General features: G+C 39.1%; 1 protein-coding gene across 6 annotated transcripts in view; it reads left to right on the top strand.

Moving 5' to 3' along the window:
* RERE (arginine-glutamic acid dipeptide repeats) overlaps window positions 1-18,787 on the top strand; it is a 483,116-nt gene that overhangs the window by 217,818 nt on the left and 246,511 nt on the right. The window lies entirely within an intron of this gene.

The following is an 18,787-nucleotide window of genomic DNA, read 5'->3' as shown; positions in this document are numbered from 1 at the left end:
TTCTGAAGATATTCTCCTAGTTGGTAGATTGTCTTTTCAGTTTTTTTGTAAAGTCTTTTGATGAACAATTTTCTCAATTTTTATGAGATCCCATTTATTTATTTTGCCTTTTACTGTTTCTGCTTTTGTTATTATATTTGATCATTTGTTGTTGAAAGTTAGGCCTGACAGTATTGCCCTTGCTTGTGTTCGTCTAAGAATTTTATGGTTTTAGTTTGCACATTTAGGTCCTTAATCCTTTTTTAATTTGTTTTTGTGTATTGTGTGAGGCATGGATCATGTTTCATTTTTCTGCATGTAGAAATCCAATTTTCCCAGCACCGTTTTTTGAAGACACTCTTCTTTCCCCGTCTAATGGACTTAGTACTCTTGTCAAAAATCAGTTGACCATAGATGTGTGGGTTTATTTCTGGACTCTCAATTCCATGGCATTGATCTATGTGTCTATTGTTATACCAGTGCCAGGCTGTTTTGATTACTGTAGCTGTAAAGTATGTTTTAAAATCAGGAAGTGTGAGTCCTCCTACTTTGTTCTTCTCTTTCAACTTTTTTTTCAAAGCTATTTGGGGCCTCTTGCCATTTCATATAAGAATTGAGGATTGGTTTTTCTCTTTTCTTCCCTTTTTAAATGAATGTATTACCCCCCTTTTAACCCAAAATGTATTCTTTAAATGAAAATCTGAGATTAAAAAATCTTAGATTTTCAGTCACATTTTTTGCCCATTTTTAGAAACTAGGAACCAATTTTCAAGAAATTTGCTGCCTGAAAGAGAGAGAAGTTTGTACATTTTCATCATTTCAGTAGATTTAGAGTTATTCTGTTTCCCTGTACCCCTGACTTTTCCCTCTCATCCCACTGGAATTCATATAGTTGAAGGAAAGAGGTATATTTTTCAGCCTTGTTACTTCGTGGCTGGAGTAATGAAAACATTTGTGAAGAGACAAAAGCAAACAAACAAACAAACCCTGTTGCCATGGAGTCGATTCTGACTCATAGCGACTCATAACTGCCCCATAGAGTTTCTGAGAAGCATCTGGTGGATTTGAACTGCTGACCTTTTGGTTAGCAGACGTACCACTTACCACTATGCCACCAGGGTTTCCTTTGTGAAGAGTGGAGATTGGCAATGTTTGCTATGTTTTTTATTAGTGTTTTTTTTTTGTGTGTGTGAAAATTTCACGTAAATAAGCATTTAATTCTCTGGAAAATCCTGAATTTTTACTCCTTGCTAATTAGTTTTTTTAAAAAAGAAATGTACTAGGACTTGACCTACCCAGTAGTAAATTTCAGTTACAGCTTTTAGCTGATTTCATTTCCTGAAAGTTAGATTGGGAAATTGAGGGGGTGGGGGGGGGTGGAGAGTCGATCTTGAAGTTTTCAAGGTGAAATGTAGATGGACTTTTAAAAGCAGATAGAATTCCTAAACATTGACAACAGAAATGCATAATAAAATTGTAGCTTGATTAAGTTAAGACTAGTAAACCTTTAATTATAGAGAAATTTCATATAATCCACTTCACCTGTGCCTGGAAATGGTGACACGCTCACACAGGACCTGATTACATCAGGTTTTATAGGGCAAAGAATATAGGCTTCCCTTTTCCTTTATCTTGATCATTGAGCAGAAATATGGGCATAGCCTACCTCTCTTTTGCCTGCAGATATTGCTGAATTGGAAACCCTGGTATCGTAGTGGTTAAGTGCTACGGCCGCTAACCAAGAGGTCGGCAGTTCAAGTCTGCCAGGCGCTCCTTGGAAACTATGGGGCAGTTCTGCTCTGTCCTCTAGGGTCGCTATGAGTCGTAATCGACTCGACGGCAGTGGGTTTGGTTATTGCTGAATTACTTTAAATGTCTAATTCCTTGCCATATTACATTGAGCTTGACTGAGAAATAGTTGATACCAGCATCTCATCCGTGTAATGTAGAAGTGCAGTATTTAATGCTTAAAGTTATTTCCTGCCTCCAGTAGTACGGATCATCTACTTGATCACTTTCTTTAGTTGTCTTTTTTTTAAAGTAAGTGGGAAAGAGCATACTTACCCTATTTTAAAAGGCAAATATTTGACTGATAGTGTTGTGTGGAAAAATCTTAGAAGATTTTTGGGACAATTTTACATTCATTTGTTAGTATGTATTAAAAAAAAAACAAAAACTATCAGTTATATACGTGGCAACTACCTTTCTTGAGATTTTTCTTTTTTAAATAAGATAAACCTCAATTCAGAGCTTCACAGATTTTCTGTAAGCATTGTTAGAACTCTTAAAATTAGTGTAGAAATGAATGTTGTATATAGTAACCACAGAGAGTTTAGACGCTGTTGTGGAGTCAGTTGTTTAGCCCTTAGAATGCATTTCTCCATAAACATATTATAAATAGGTTTCTTGCTAAGTCCATAAATGAATTTGAGTTTATAATGTAGTGAAATACAGGAAGACTTCAACTTGTTCCTGTCTTACAGATACATAGACTTCTTCCTTTCTTCAGCTAATTGGAAGTTGTCTTTTCTTCTCTTTATTCCTTGGTTTACTATGGCCTGGAGCCCCCTTTTTGTCCCCTTGCCTACCCCCCCCCAAAAAAAATTGAAATTCCACTAGCCTCTTCTGTGAGGAGATGGTGAATCTTGCCTTTCTGCCTGCTCCCTCAGAGGCTTAGCTTCTGTTAGTGTCTCTTCATTTTCCATCTCTTATTTTGGGTTGGGATCCCTATTTCCACCTATTAGTATGTTTCAACATGCTATTGATTTTTTAAAAGATTTTTTGTTTGAAAGTAGTTTTAGACTTAAAGTTCAAAGAACAGCGAAGAACTGCCTGTGTACCCTTCCCACAGATTTTCCAGTTATTAGCGTTTGCCACATTTGCTTTTCCTCTATATCATATGTATATATGTATGTATTTACTTTTTCTGAATTGAGAATAAAATGCGGATGTCTTGGCCCTTTACTCCTAAATATTTCCGTGTGTATTTCTTAGAAACAAGGACATTCATTTATATAATCACTGAGTAGTTATCAAAATCAGGAAATTTAACAGTGATACAATACAATACTAATCTAATCTGTAGATATGCAGCTTTTGCCCTATGTCCCAGTAATAATGTCCTCCGTAGCCATTTGTTTTTCTGGCCTAGGATCTAGTCCAGCATCACATTTACATTCAGTTTCCACGTCTCTTTAGTATTCTTTAATCTGAAAAAGTTCCTCAGCCTTTATCATTGACATTTTTTAAGAGTACAGACCCGTTTTTTGTAGTTTGTCTCCTGTTTCCTTATGATTAGAGTTAGGCTATGCATTTTGGGAGCAAGAATATATTATTGGTGTTGTGTCCTGAGTACCTTACATTAGGGGTACATGATTTCAGTTTGTCACATTATTTGTGATGTTAACTTTGGTTACTTGGGTACGGGAGTGTCTGCGGGTCTCTCCACTATAAAGTTTGTTTCTGCCAGGTCTCTCCACTATAAAGTTACTGTCTTTCCCTTGATAAGTAATTTGTAGGGAGAAACTTTGTGATTATGTAAATATCCTATTCTGAAACAAACTTATGCAACGAATATTAAAAAATATAGGCTATGCATTTTGGGAGCAAGAATATATTATTGGTGTTGTGTCCTGAGTACCTTACATTAGGGGTACATGATTTCAGTTTGTCACATTATTTGTGATGTTAACTTTGGTTACTTGGGTACGGGAGTGTCTGCGGGTCTCTCCACTATAAAGTTTGTTTCTGCCAGGTCTCTCCACTATAAAGTTACTGTCTTTCCCTTGATAAGTAATTTGTAGGGAGAAACTTTGTGATTATGTAAATATCCTATTCTGAAACAAACTTATGCAACGAATATTAGCATCCATTAATTATTTTTGTCTGAATTGCTATGGTGCTTGTAAAATGTCACCCACTTTTTACTCAAATTAGACTGCTCTGTCTTTGAAAAATAGATCAGACTAATTTAAATGTGGAATTTTTTTTGTCTCTTCTTACTGAGTAAAGTGAAACAAAAGAACGGAGGGGGATGGAAGGGAGAACCTTTGAACCCTCAGGACATTTCTCATCATTAGGAGGACAAGGACTTTATGAATTTTTAGATTTTTTTGTAGGAAAGAGGAAAAACCTGTGAAGGTGTTTTTATTTTATTTTTATACTTAAGAGGAGAGAAACACTGATGAAAAGCAATAAATACATCGTGGAGTTATTTATTGTTGAAATCATGGCATTGGTTTGAATCCTGTCGACAACATTTATGAGTTGTATTTTCACATTACTTGGTCTCTCTCTGAGCCTTAGTTTCTTAGATGGAGAGCCAGAATACTGATTGAGTAGCTCTGAAGTGAGGCCCAGGAGCCCATAGTTTTTTCAGAAGTTCCCCGGGAGGTTCCCATTGGCCTCGGCCAACTTTAGCTGTAGCACATGCAGGCCTGCACTCTGCTCCACCCAGTGTTCCAAACGCAGAGGGGATCATGGCCTGAGTATTTTATGGGTTTAAAAAAACTTGTTTTTGTGGTTCTTCCCTGTTAATTTCCTACTCCTTCAACACACAACTTAGGTATAATTTGTATACAAATATAGCTATGAAGATAATTTAAAAAATAATTTCAATCTAAACTACAAAACCAATAAAATTCTAAGTACCAACTTTAGTTTTAATAAGATGGGTGATAATGTTTTTGTGAAATAAAATAGCCACTTGTGACATAAGTTTGTTACTGTTGTTATGGCCCAGTTAATTTGGGGGTTGGAGGTTAGTATTTAGCATACGTAGACTTCTACCCTTTTGTTTTTGTTATCACTTTAGTTAATTATTCTTTGTTAACACTGTGAATCCACTGTAAGTGTCTGCGTAGCTTTCTGTGGCCTGACTCTGCTTTTACCTGGCACAAATGTGCCAGTGACATACTGGGTTAATCTTACTTTGTTACTAGTTTGTGATACTTAAAGTAGCACTACCTAGTTATGGATTTTATGTAAACTTAATTCAGAGTAAAAAATCTTGTGGCTCTGAACTCTGATAATAAAGTGATAAAATAGATAATTCAGGAAATGAATATGTTAAAAATACTCAGGTACACATTGACATGAAAATGTAAACTATACTGTTGTCCCCCCACCCCCCCAGCCTGGTCTCCCCCCCACCGCCTTGTCTGTCCCCCCCTCCGCCCCATCTGTCCCCCCCACCCCCCACACAGCCCTGTCTGAGAGAGTTGGCCAGCATTCCTCATGCCTTGGCTATTTATATGTCTGTCTTCTTTGTTAGATTGAGAGAAGGGAATGTTTTATTTATCTTTTGGTCTCCAGTGCCTAGAATAGTTCTTGACTCAGAGAAGGTGCCCCTTAACCGTTGTCTTACTAATTTGCTACATTTACAAGGCCGAAAAAAGGCACATTGATTTTTTTTTTTAAAATCAGGTAAAGGAAGATTTTATTTTTAAACAAATACATTAAATGTGACTGGATGGAACCAACAACACAAAGTATAGCATTGAATAGATTGGCCACAACTAGCCAGAAAAATCAGTTTTTTGAAAGGAAATGACTGCTGGGTGTTTCTCCATCTTGCCTTTCACTTTCCACAAGAGATGTGTGTGGAATCAGCCCTTGCGGCGCAGTGGTTAAGCACTCAGCTGCTAACTGAAGAGTTGGTTCAAATCCACCATCTGCTCCATGGGAGAAAGATGTGGCAGTCTGCTTCCATAAAGATTACAGCTTTGGAAACGCTATGGGACAGTTCTACTCTGTCCTGTAATGTCGCTATGCATCAAAATCAACACAAGGGCAGTGGGTTTGACTCAAGTTTAATTTTTTTCTTAGCTATTGGAATTCTTACGGCTTTGTGTAACCTGTAAAAAACATATACATCATATACAGGTACAAATAAAATTTTCAACTAACACAGCATGAGGTTGTCTTACTATGTTTTCTTTTTTGTTTATTTTATGTCTGTATTCTATAATGCTAATTGTTGACCTTTTGAATCTTTATCTGAGAGAAGCTTGTTCTGCTTTTAAAAGGAAAGTAGTCGATTGGTTGCCACACAAGAGGGATGTATTGTTAGTAGGGAGGCCGTTGCCCATCACTGTAGCCTTTTGACAGCGATGAATCTCCTTGAAGCCTGATTCGAATGGAGTGTGCTGCTGCAGTGCCCCAGGGCCTTGTAACAATTTATAGTTTGGATGGAAAGGCAGAAGGACCTAAAAAGGCAGCTATAAAATGTTTTTGGTGCCCTATAATAGCAGGCTTTTGGAGCCCTGGTGGCTCAGTGGGTAAGAGCTCGGCTGCTAACAACAACAACAACAAAAAAGGTTGGCAGTTTGAATATATGAGCTGCTCTTTGGAAAACCTATGTGGGCAGTTCTACTCTGTCCTGTAGGGTTGCTATGGGTTAGAATTGATTAGATGACAATGGATTTTAATAGAAGATGTGTGTGTGGTGATCTTGATCATGAAGGGCTTTGGGGCTGTGGCATCTTGATCCAAAGGATTATGGAAAGATGCTTTGGGATCACACCTAAAGGCAAATTAGAAGCAGTATTGACTGTCCCAACTCCCACTTCCACGTGCTCCATGGTGGGCGGGACAAATTGTTCATAACAAAGTAGTGAAAGTGAAATGACAGTAGTTGAGGGTGGTAGGGCGGTACGTGCAGTTTGCTAAGGCAAGAGTTGGCGGTGTGAACCTCCAGTGGCTCTGAAGAAGAAAGGTCTGGTGAACTGGTCCTATAAAGATTATAGCCGAGAAAACTGTGGAGCAGGTCAGCCCTGTGACATATGGGGTGCCAAGTGTCAGAATCAACCTGACAGTGACAGGTTTGGTTTTTTGGTGTTTTCTTGCTTGTTTGTTTTAACCTGAATGCAAAACATTCTGTCAGGGATGAGAGCAGTTTGATTTAGACAAACTGCCGAATCAGAATTCATTGGCTTGTTTTCCATCTAAAAAATTAAAAAAAAAAAAAAAAAAAAAAAATTTTTTTTTTTTTTTGCAAGTATTTAGAGATGCAGGAATACTCTTGGTTTAGAATTACCATTAATTTTAATATTTGGTCAAGTTTCCCTGCAAGTGGACTTCTCGACCTTCCCGTGTTGGAATGGGGAAATAGCGATTGGTATCTTACCCTGATTTTTCCTTTTGTTAAGTAGCATCTTCTTAGATACAGTAAAAATATCCACAGATGTTTAGGGATTTGGCACACTACCATTATGATTGAGTATAAAATCTGCTCTTAAGATATTGAGCAGATTTGTTAACAAACACGGTGGAATGCACAAAGATATCTGATACCTTGCTACATTATTAAAAAGAGAATTTAGCTAGCAAGTGATAATTGGCAGAGATATGTGTAATCTACAGAATTTAAAATGCTGCTAAGGGTACTCTAAGTAAGGCAGAGCATCCATGAGACCAGGGGTTCTTTGGAAATGGATGAGGAATGACAAAGAATCCAAGGTGACAGTTTAAGGATTGGTGGCAGGAGAGGCACTGTGATTAAATTCCCTGATGTTGTCACTGAGCTGTAAGGCTGGAGATAACACTCTCTTCTTCTGCTGAAAACAAGAATCAATACTCACTCCTTGATGGGCTAAATTATTAAAAAGAGCCCTTCTTACAATGTTTCATTATCTGGGATTTGCCTCAGCTGGTGATTTGTCTGCAGCATAGGAAGATTTGCCAGGCATTTTGTATTACAACTATTCAATCTGCCTTTGACTCCTTTTGGATAATTCCCTCCCATATTACAGTGCTCCTGAATAGATTGGAAATTTACTTTTGCCTAACTGGCTTTGTATTTTTTGGATTTATTAAACACAGGATTGAACACATGTACACAATTTTTTTCTTTGCTTTGCCTTTCTTTGTTGTCTCTATTATAGTTGTGGGCGGGTGGTTAACAGATTAGTGTTAGCCTTAGCAAACATCAGCTGCATTTGACATATTACATTAACCTGACGGATTGATTAATAAATGCTGCTTTATATTCTTCCCTTATGAAGGAAATTATATATGAAGTTGGACTTGCCTCTGTTTTATAGCTTTTAATCTGGGGATCACTTTGTTAGGTGGCTGGTAGGATTTCAGCCAACTGATTGAAAAAGAAAGCAGCACCATTTTGTGAGCCTCAGGGAGTGAAAACAAACCTCAGGCAGTCCCCGGGTTACGAAGGTTGAACTTTTGCACAATGCGTAGTTGGGAACCAAGTCCCATAAAACTTACATTTATGTTAAAAATTCAGGGTACATACAGTGGTTTGTAGTAACAAACAGGCACTACTCTGCAAGGTGTATCAGTATTTATTGTTATTACTGTGTCATGTTAAAGATGTTTTGGTGTATCTGAAAGTGTTTCTTTAATGTTTTTTATGCATAGAAAGGTACACTGTATACGATATACTAAGAAAAACATTTGACTAACTGACCTTAGATATGAACCTCACGTACCTGTTCCAACTTACATACAAGTTTGATTTAAAAAGATAGATTTAGGAACCAAACTCCTTCATAATCTGGGGACTGCCTATACCACCGTGCTATTTTAGTGCTGATAGTCAAACTCATCCTGGTATAATAAGAAGGCTAGGGAGTGAAAAGAAGGAAGAGCCTTCATGGGTAATCCTTTGCCATTATCCACCCTTTTGGGAGAAGTTATGCAGGAGGTATTGTTGAGGGAAATATAATTGGTCTTGTCAGTTGGACCAGCACAATCGAAATCTTCCGGGTGAAGTTTGAAGCCTTCTGACCTTCTACAGTCTGTCTGAAGGGAAATAAGACTTTCTATTTCAGTGTTTAAAATTGGATGGTGTGATATATTTATATACTTCTGGTAGAGCCAGAGCTGTTTATGAAAGCAGTTTTTGATTCAGCAGCAGAAAGAGCATGGACGGCTGGACAAAGCCATGTTAAGAGATGTTGGTCTCTGTAGTGGAATCATGAGGCGAGACTAAAGAAGAATGTAAAATCAGTGGAATCATGAGGCGAGACTAAAGAAGAGTGTAAAATCAAATTTATGCTTCCCTAGAAAAATGATCAGATTAAAAAAAACCCTCTTGTGTGTGTGCAAGGAGGAGAGGGTCGAGAAGGAAGGGAGACTAATGAAGAAAGGGTGGAAAGAGAGAGAGGTCTTTGAAAACTGTATGGTCGACTTCCAATACCCAAGAAGTGGTTTCTGGGCATGGAATCCAGCCAGAGTGAGCACTCAGCTGCCACAGAGAGGTTTTGGAGTGTGGTAGCTCACCCAAGAGACTCAAGCCATAGACTCATTCTACGTGCTGCTTCTGAACATTGCAAACCATACCACACCCAGCTCCATGAGTTTACATATGCTAGAGGGCTGGGAGTGCTCCTCAGGCCTCACCTGTCATCTGTAGGCAGCCTTGTCTTCACACAGACCCACTGCCATCCAGTCAGTTCTGACTCATAGTGACCCCATAGGGTTTCCAAGGCTGTAAATCTGTACAGAACCTGACTGCCACATCTTTCTCTTGTGTAGCCATTGGTGGATTCCACATGCTGACCTTTCAGTTAGTCAATCGCTTTAACCAGTGCGCTCCCACAGGTAGTTGATTTTCTCCTCTGTGCTATATTTCCACCTGGTCTCGTCTTTTGCTCTGCTGCTCTTTAGCCGTGTATTGAGAGCCACTTGTTTCCAGTTTTCCCTACCAGACTCACAGCTCCTCCATTCCCGTGTGGTCCAGTTTGGCTGGGTGAGGAAGTGAAGGACACAGGTGGTGGTCTGTGCAGGAGCGAAAGAGAGGGGTCAGTACAGCAGGCTAGGTCACTGTATGCTTTAATCCAGTGGGGGTGGAGGGGTAATCTTTATAGAGTACACACTTGTGTCTTGTCACAATAATTTATTGTTGCATTGAGTACAGCTGGAATTCTTCTGAACATATTGCTTTATTTGAAAGAAAGAGACATATTGCACATTTATGTTTTGGGGAGAAAGGCAGAAGAACTGAGACCTAGACAACCTTTGGTCTTATTTCCTGCTTGGATGAGGTGACAGTTTCGTGCTGTTTTTTGAGGAAATATAATTATCCTCACAGTGACTGCCATTAGTTGAGCAGAGGAAGGATTGTTCTGAAAGACAGACTGGAAAACTGTAAACGGGACTGATCATTAAAAAACAAAACAAAACAAAAAAAAACCCAGTGAAATGTTCATTTAAAAAATTACAGTGAAATTCCCTTGCTTTACAGACCCGATTATTGCCCAGATCAAATCATGTCTCCTGTATGTACACTTTAATATATATAATGGGTCTAAATCTGATTGAAAGGCTGTGCTTGCAGACATTCTTTCTTGTGACAATGATCATATGACAGGGTTTTCTCTAGCTGTGCTGCAGGGTACATTCCTTTGTATCTAAGTCTCTTAGTCATGGGATTTTAACACACTGATATTTATTTTCACTCAGTTTTTCAGTCTTAAATATTTTTCTTCCTATTGGCTTATGCAGATTATCATTTTAGAGACATGCTGCTTTAACGTGAAGCAATGTGAATTTTTTTGAGAATTCAAATGTCGGTTTAAAAATCAACATCAGTACAAATTACATGGTTAAACACTTGCTATTTAACTACCAACGAGAGCGGTGGGAGGTGAAACTCAGTTAACTTCCCCTTTACTGGCTCATGCCACAGGCATCTGTCATGTTTAATAATGCTTTTGACCTTTAGGATTATTGAAATTGAAATTTCTCTCAGGTTGTAGGGAGATACTTGGGCACCAAAGCTACATTACACCATATCATAAATCTCTAAAGTTAATTCATTAGAGAAATTTGTTTTCTCACTCAAACTGGGATTTCTCTACAAGGCAGAAAAATATCAGCGCAATTCACTAGATTTCTATGTCGTAATCCAATTTGTGTCTGGCATACTGGATGGAGATATTTTGTCCTTGGGTCAAAAACTTCTAGACAGATTCTTATATCTTATGGACTAGACAGTACACAGACATCCAGGTGTTTGTGAAACTCGTGGCTCATCCTTCCCGGTCCCCAGAGAAGTTCTTATTTTGTGCACCTGGTCAGCTGGCTGACGGCTGACATTCTTACTTGTTGACAGATGCTGTTTGTACCTAAAGGGTAGCATGCTTTCTCTGTAAAGGGCCAGGTAATAAATATTTTCTACTTTGTGGTCTCTGTTGCAACTAGCAACTCTACTGTTGGCACAAAAGCAACCATAGACAATATGTAAATGGATGATTGTGACTGTGTGGCTGGCTGTGTTCAAGTAAAACTTTATAAGAACAGGGCGGGGGCCTGATATTGCACACAGACCTGTAATTCGCTGAGCTAATTTGTTGAAGGAGTCCCTCCAAAGCTTTCTTCCTTTTCACTGTGGCCTCATGCATCTGTAAATATTGAGTATGGTTTTCAGAGTTAGTGGAGAATTTTTTTTTTTTTAAATACAGTATTACTTTGAGCTGGTGAATTCATATTTTATCTCTTTCTGTCACCCACCCATCCACCCACTTACCTACCTACGCATATTCATGTTGTTGTGGGCCATCAAGTCGATTCTGACTCATAGTGACCTATATGTAAGAGTGGAACTGCCCCATAGGGTTTCCTAGGCTGTAATTTTTTTTTTTTTTTAATCTTTAGGGGAGCTCCTGTGGAGCTGCTGGTGGGTTGAGACATTTTGGTTAGCAGCAAAGCTCTTAACCCTTGCACCACCAAGGCTCCTTATTTGTATCCATAGCCATGCCTGTATCTCTATCTCTGATTCCCCCACCTTGCCCTATTTGTTTTTGTATTCCTTGCAAGAACTCATTCTTACTAATTTTTTATCATAGGAATTTTATACTATGCTTAGACTCTGGAAACAATTAGATATGTATTTTCAACTTGTTTTTCGGCTTATTCCTGTGCACAAAAATTGAAAGGTTAAAGGGACATAATAAAATACATTAAAGTTTGTTTCCTAATTTTTCGTGTGCACGTGTGTGTTTTGACTTAATTTTTCGTGTGCGTGTGTGTGTGTTTTGACTTAATTTTTCGTGTGCGTGTGTGTGTTTTGACTACTGGAGCAAAATAATCAGGACAGCAGAAGAGCCTTTTGTACCTGTGTTTAATTACAAGTATGAGTTTTCTGTTTAATTCTGATTTAACAGTAAGTATTGACTTTTTTTTTTTATTGACATAGGCAAATATTTTTGAGTTTGTTGCTGATGAAATGAGACATTTGATACACACATCAGCAGAGAAAATTTGCCCAAGGAAAAACAAGTCCACAGACACAGATGACATGGTTGATTCTAACCAGCAGCTTTTTAATAATATGCGATTGCTTACAGGGCATCTTGGAAAGTGAGTAGGCATGGTTCCGTGCCAGCCTATCTTCACCATTGAAAGAACAGTCCAGAAGTGATCCTGTTGACAGTGATTCACAGCCTTGTTTATATCAAAAGACAGTATATTATTAACATTACTTTGATACCTTTTGCCACTGAGTCGATTCGGACTCGTAGCGACCCTATAGGAGAGGGTAAAACTGCCCCATGAAGTTTCCAAGGAGCAGCTGGTGATTCAAACTCTGACCTTTTGGTTAGCAGCCGGGCTCTTCACCACGGCACCACCAGGGCTCCATTACCATGACGGTATCATCCAAACTGTTTTTAACAGATGCTATGTGTGTGTACCCAAGTCCATTATTGTTGTTGTTAAGTGCCATCAAATTGATTTTTTTTTTTTTGCCATCAAGTTGATTTTTGACTCATAGCGATCCCACGTGTTACGAGTAGAATTGACCCATAGGGTTTTATAGGCTGTAATCTTTATGGGAGCAGATCGCCAGGACTTTCTCCTGTGAAGGTGCTGGCTGGGTTCAAATCGACAACCTTTCGGTTAGCAGCCGAGCGCTTAACTATTGTGCCATCAGGGCTTCTTGCTCCCTTATTAGTGTTTCACATTTTATGAGACTAGCATTTGAGGATTTGTGCCACTGTCTACCCTAACGTGATATATATTATTTCATTTTAGTTCATTTGCTGTGTTCCTGGCTAAATTATTGTAAAAATCATCTGCGATTTCATCCTTCCATCTCCTTTTCACATATGGTCTGTCACTACTATAAAATGCAGTACACTCTTACCACGGGCATTAAATCTGCCTTTGTCTTCAGTAGTTGACTGAAGCATTTTTGTTGTGTCTTTCTACCCAGTAGCATATACGCTTTATGTAATTTGTTGTGAGTACACACACCCCTGATCATTTATATTCTGTGTCATCATGATGAAGTACTTTCACTTCACTGAGAGGTAGGATTGTTTTTGTGGAAAGAGTACCCAGCTGGATTCTGTTTTCAGCTCTATTAATACTGTCTAGCTGTTTTACTTAAGGCAATCTTTTAGAACATTAGTTTCCATATCCGTCAAATTGGGATAATACTTGTCCTGCTTACTTCACAGGGTTGTTCTCCCATGAATAGTGTAGTACTTTGAAAATTTTACAGTGGTATGCAAATGTAGAATTATCAGTTATGATTAGGATTGACTGTATATAATAAAAGCAGGAATAATGGTGACTTAAGGTAAAAGTCTGTTTTCTCATGTAATGCAAGTTTCAGATTGTGCCATTCTGGGTTGGTAGGGAGGCCATGGTTCTCAGGCATCCATTTTCCTGCTCTCTGCTCCGCTGTCCTTAGTGCATGGTTTCCATTCTGAAGGTTTACCTCAAGATGGCCGATGCAGCTTCACATTCTAAGTCCATGTTACTCAAAATGTAGCCCATGGACTGAACTGTTTGTTGGCAGTCATAAAATAAGTACAGAAACTGAAAGTAACTGTTTAGTAACTTTTATAGGTCCTTGACATTGGTGCAGCATCTTAATTGTCTTATATAAAAATACTCATCCTCAGTGGACTGGGAGGAAAACTGGTCCCCTACCACAGTTATTTTGAGACACATTGTGCTAGGCAGCTGAAAAGAGGGATGCACACAGGCAAAGACAGACTGCTTCTAGAGCTTTTCCAATAGCCCTACTTAACAACTTCTGTTTGCTTAAACTTCCGCATCTTCAAGGGAGGCTGCAAAGTTGAGGTTTTGGGTGTGATTTAGTAATTGAGGAGCTCAGTTACTAAGGAAAAAGGCTGGAGAATGGAAGTTGGGGAGGCAATGAGCAATCTCTGTCACAGACAGGCCAGTCAGCACCACGCAGCACAGAATTAGATCCACAAATGCAGCTGGGTTTCTGAGCAGTAGTGACCTGAGGGACTGCAGCCGTTTCTGAGGATTAGGAGAACTACAGCATATCTCAGATGAAGAACGTACTAAGAACACCAGAAGCAGAGTAGAGTGATCGCTAGCAGAAAAGAACATTTTCAACAGATTGTAAATTTATATTTTAAAATTTAGAACTAAATTTATGAACTGAATTACAGTTCATTATTTTAAACCAACCAAAATGGGATAACCAAACCAGTTGTCATCTAGTTGATTCTAACTCATGACGGACTCATGTGTGTCAGAGTAGAACTATGCTCCATAGGGCTTTCATGGCTGTGATCTTTTGGAAGCGGATCTTCAGGCTTTCTTCTGAGGTGCCTCTAGGTGGATTCAAACTGCGAGTCTTTCAGTTCGTAGTCCAGCGCTTAACCCTTTGTGCAACTCAGGGATTCTAAACCAGCATGGATTGTCTTCATTGCAAATAATTAAGTTTGTTTCTCCTAGGATGCGTTGTAGAAGTGGAACTCTTTACAAAGATGACTTTTAGAAGGTATCTTTTTACTGTAGTAGTGGACACATGGCATTAAGCATAGTCCAAAACCTATAGGACTGTATCACAAAGAGTGAATCCTAATGTAAACTGTGGGCTTTGGGTAATAATAACGTGTCACTATTGGTTCACCAGCTGTACCAAATGTATCGCAGGAATGCAAGATGTTAATAATGGGAGAGACCATGGGCAGGGAAAGGGAGCAAACAGGGATGCTGTATTTTCTGCAGTTGTGTCTATAAACCTAAACTGCTCTAAAAAATAAAGTCTATTTTTAAAAAGTGAGAATCAGGGTATCTTTTAATGGTTTCAAATTGGTTTGAGTCTTTTATATGTCACTGCAGTATAATGTGAAAGTGGAGGGTGGTTTTTAAACACAAGCTTATATGAATTAAGTGGTTTGTGACTTAGTTACTGAATTTTGTGTGCATTTTCAAATCTTTTGCCCTTTTTTCAGTGAGATGGGGGGGTACTGTAAAATGTCCTCACTATGAATGTAATACTTCACGTTGGCATTGCACTATTTTTTCCTGTTATAAAAAATCCTGTTTCCTGCTGGTGTGTTAAGTCAGTGGGGATTAAACTCTCACATTATGTAGGATTTGGCACTAGGCACCTTTAGAGGAAGGGATTAAAACAAGAATGATAGCTGCACCTTTGAGAGAAGATCTGACTTCTTCCTTTTGGTATTGCAAATGTATTGCAGGAGGTGCCAGGACATAAGTAGTTTTTGTTTTTAAAATGGCTAGAAAGCCGTACCACCCCATGGTAGGTGAATGTGCCTTGTGGAAGAAAAGGCACAAAATGTGAAACCTGTCACTTGGTAACGCCAAGGGGCAGGCTGCCTGATGAACTGGTGAATTTGGAGCTGGCTTCAGCAGATACGTAATAGTGGAAGGGAAAGAAGAGCGGGCTCTAGGTGGGGAAATTGGGCCCACTGACTGCTCATTGCTCTAGAGTGGCATTTGTCCTCTGTAATTCGTATCATGCAGATAATTCTTAGTGACTGAATTTAGAGTGTGTGAAGAGAGTGGGGGCAGGACCCACCCACTGGTTTATATAGTCGGTTTTGCATTGAAAATAGATGATAGTGTTTCATTTTTTCTTTTAACCAGCGAAGGTAGTGCTGCTGGTAACTTGCCCTTCACTGTTACTGAGAGCACCAACATTGGTCACAAATGATCCATGGCTGCTGGGAGGGTCAGGACTTGTCTTGCTTTCAGAGCATCTTCCTCTTGACCATTCTCTTTAAAGAATTTGAACCTTTCTCTCTTATTTTATCCCAGAAAAGCATCTTCATACCACCAAGTTTTTCATACAGAAAAACTTGTCTTATTGGCCAGCACAGGTGGCTTGATTTTTTACTTTCTTGCCAACCTGTGAACGTTGGAGCAAGGTATGGTGGATCTGACAGCAGTGCCACAGAACACCTCTTGTAGCCCTCTCTTCCGAGTCTCAGTTGGAAGAGGCCCATTGGCTTTCTTCTTTATAGAGAGCAAACATTGGGGAAGCTCATGCTCATTTCTTAATATCTAAAATGGCTGAATAACGTTCACTTGCTCCAGACAGTGACAGAATGATACAGTTGAGTCAGGATAGTTTGGAGACTAATTGGCTGGGAACTCTTTCTACTGAGCAGTTCTTCAACTGTTTCCAGAAAAAGAAACTGCTAGAGGATTCTAGGTGAGCCCAGGCATGGGGCCTCTCTGAGGGAAGCGGTGAATCATCATGGCTGAGGAGGCTGTGAGAGTGGGAAGTCAAATAACTTTGTAGCTAAGTAGAGGAAATGCAATTTGAGGACTAGATTTTCCAGACTGGCAAATTAACAGTGTGTGTACCCTGATGCCTGGAAGCATTGTCTTCATACCTCCTTGCTAAATGTGAACTAATTAAAAAAAAAAAGAATTCAGGTTCCACTTCGGAAAGCTTAAAGGCGTGATTTATGTACTTTTCCAGCGGCATACATATCAGCATCAGAATACCAAATAGCCTAGCTTGGCCCTTTATGTGAGCATGTCCTGTAGGTTACAAAGCAGATCGCGTTTTCCTCCGTCACAGATCTTCTCTAGCCGTCTCCTTAGCTCTGTACAGTTTCATAAAATTGGTTTCCTGAGTTAATTTACTACCCTAATTGGATTTTAAACTTCTTGAGGGAGAAAAGTATGTTTTAAACATTTCCGATAAAAAAAAAAAAAGAATTTTTTTTTTTCTTAGTCCTTAGTACTGGCCTATGTGGATGATAGGCGCTCTGTTTCTTGATTTGATGGATTTGTTCTGTGTCTCTGAATAGCTGCTTCCTCATTCTTCAGGTGTGAGCTCAGATGTCACCTACTCTGGGAGGTTTGTCTGACTACCCTATCCATAGCGTCACCCGCTTTCCTTCTTAGTCACTCTCTAAGATGTTGCCCAGTTTTAATATCTTTATTGTTTTTCTGACTGTGATCATCTTCTGACATTATTTTCTTGATGGTTTGTTTGCTTGTTTGCCTTTCCTCAATGGAATAAAAGCTCTTAAGAACAAAGACCTCATTTGTCTTACTCTGTGCCTATCCCAGGACTTAGCACTCAGTCAGTAAACCACTGATGAGCCACTGAAGGAAAACTTTTGTGATGTAGAAGACTCTAGCCATAGACTTTAACAACCTGCGTTATGCAGATGACACAGCCTTGCTTGCTGGAAGTGAAGTGGACTTGAAGCACTTACTAATGCAGATCAAAGACCATAGCCTTCAGTACGGATTACACCATAAAGAAAACAAAAATCCTCACAACTAGACCAGTTAAAGAGTTTCTACGTGTACAATTCAGCGACACTGATTACATTCTTGGAGTTGCGCAACTGTTCTCATCCTCATTTTCTGAGTTGCTTTTCCCCCATTAACATAAACTCCCTGTTCCCTTAGGTTCCTATCTAATCTTTCAAGTTGCTGTTGTCAATTTGATTCCGTATAGATAGTTCTTAGAGCCCTGGTGGCCCAGTAGTTAAGACCTAGGCTGCTAACCAAAAAATCAGCAGTTCATATCTACCAGCTGCTCCTTTAAAACCTTGTACGGGCAGTTTTACTCTGTTCTATAGGGTCGTTATGAGTTGGAGTCAACTTGACAGCAATGGGTTTAGATCTTAAAACAGCATAATGCTCATGGCGAACCTTTTTTACTCATTAGCTAAAGAATTTATTGTGTGATTTTAAGAAGACTTCGGGATATTTTTGATTTAAGGTTTAATGGTCATCTCAGGGTAATAGTTTCAGGGGTTCATCTACCCTCCATGGCTCCAGAACGTCTGGTTGTTGTTGTTAGGTGCCATCCAGTTGGTTCTGACTCGTAGCATCCTATGTACAACAGAACAAAACACTGCCCAGCCCTGTCCCATCCTCATAATTGGTGGTATGCTTGCAGGCACTCTGTCATTCCGTCTCACTGAGGATCTTCTTCTCTTTTGCTGACTCTCTACTTTACCAAGCGTGATATCCTTCAGGGACTGGTCCTTCACGATAACATGTCCAAAGTATGTGAGACAAAGTCTTGCCATCCTTGCTTCTATGGAGCATTCTGGCTGTACTTCTTCCAAGACAGATTTGTTTATTCTTCTGGTAGTCCATGGTATATTCAGTATTCTTTGCCAATAGCATAATTTAAAGGTATCAATTCTTCTTCAGTCTTCTTTACTCATTGTCCAGCTTTCGCATGTGTATGAGGTGATTGAAAACACTAAGGTCAGGTGACCTTAGTCCTCAAAGTGATATCTTTGCTTTTTAATACTTTAAAGAGGTCTTTTAGAGCAGATTTGCTCGATGGAATATGTTGTTTGATTTCTTGACTGCTGCTTCTATGGGGTCGATTGTGGCTCCAAGTAAAAATGAAATCCTTGACAACTTCCATCTTTTCTCCATTTATCATGATATTATTTATTGTTCCAGTTGTGAAAATCTGGAGTCCATGAGGATTTGAAATTCTGTTCTACATAGTCCCCCTCTTGATCAGGATTCTTCTGTGAAATCTTAGATCAAAATGTTCAGTAATGGTGGCCAGTCACTATCCAGTTCTTCTGGTCTCATGGCAAAGGAGGCAGCTATTCAT

This window comes from Elephas maximus, chromosome 3 (assembly GCF_024166365.1).
Source record: "Elephas maximus indicus isolate mEleMax1 chromosome 3, mEleMax1 primary haplotype, whole genome shotgun sequence".
In the NCBI taxonomy this organism is placed as follows: domain Eukaryota; kingdom Metazoa; phylum Chordata; class Mammalia; order Proboscidea; family Elephantidae; genus Elephas; species Elephas maximus.
Note: the sequence above shows the minus strand (reverse complement) of the source record. Positions and strands in the feature narration are given on the sequence as shown.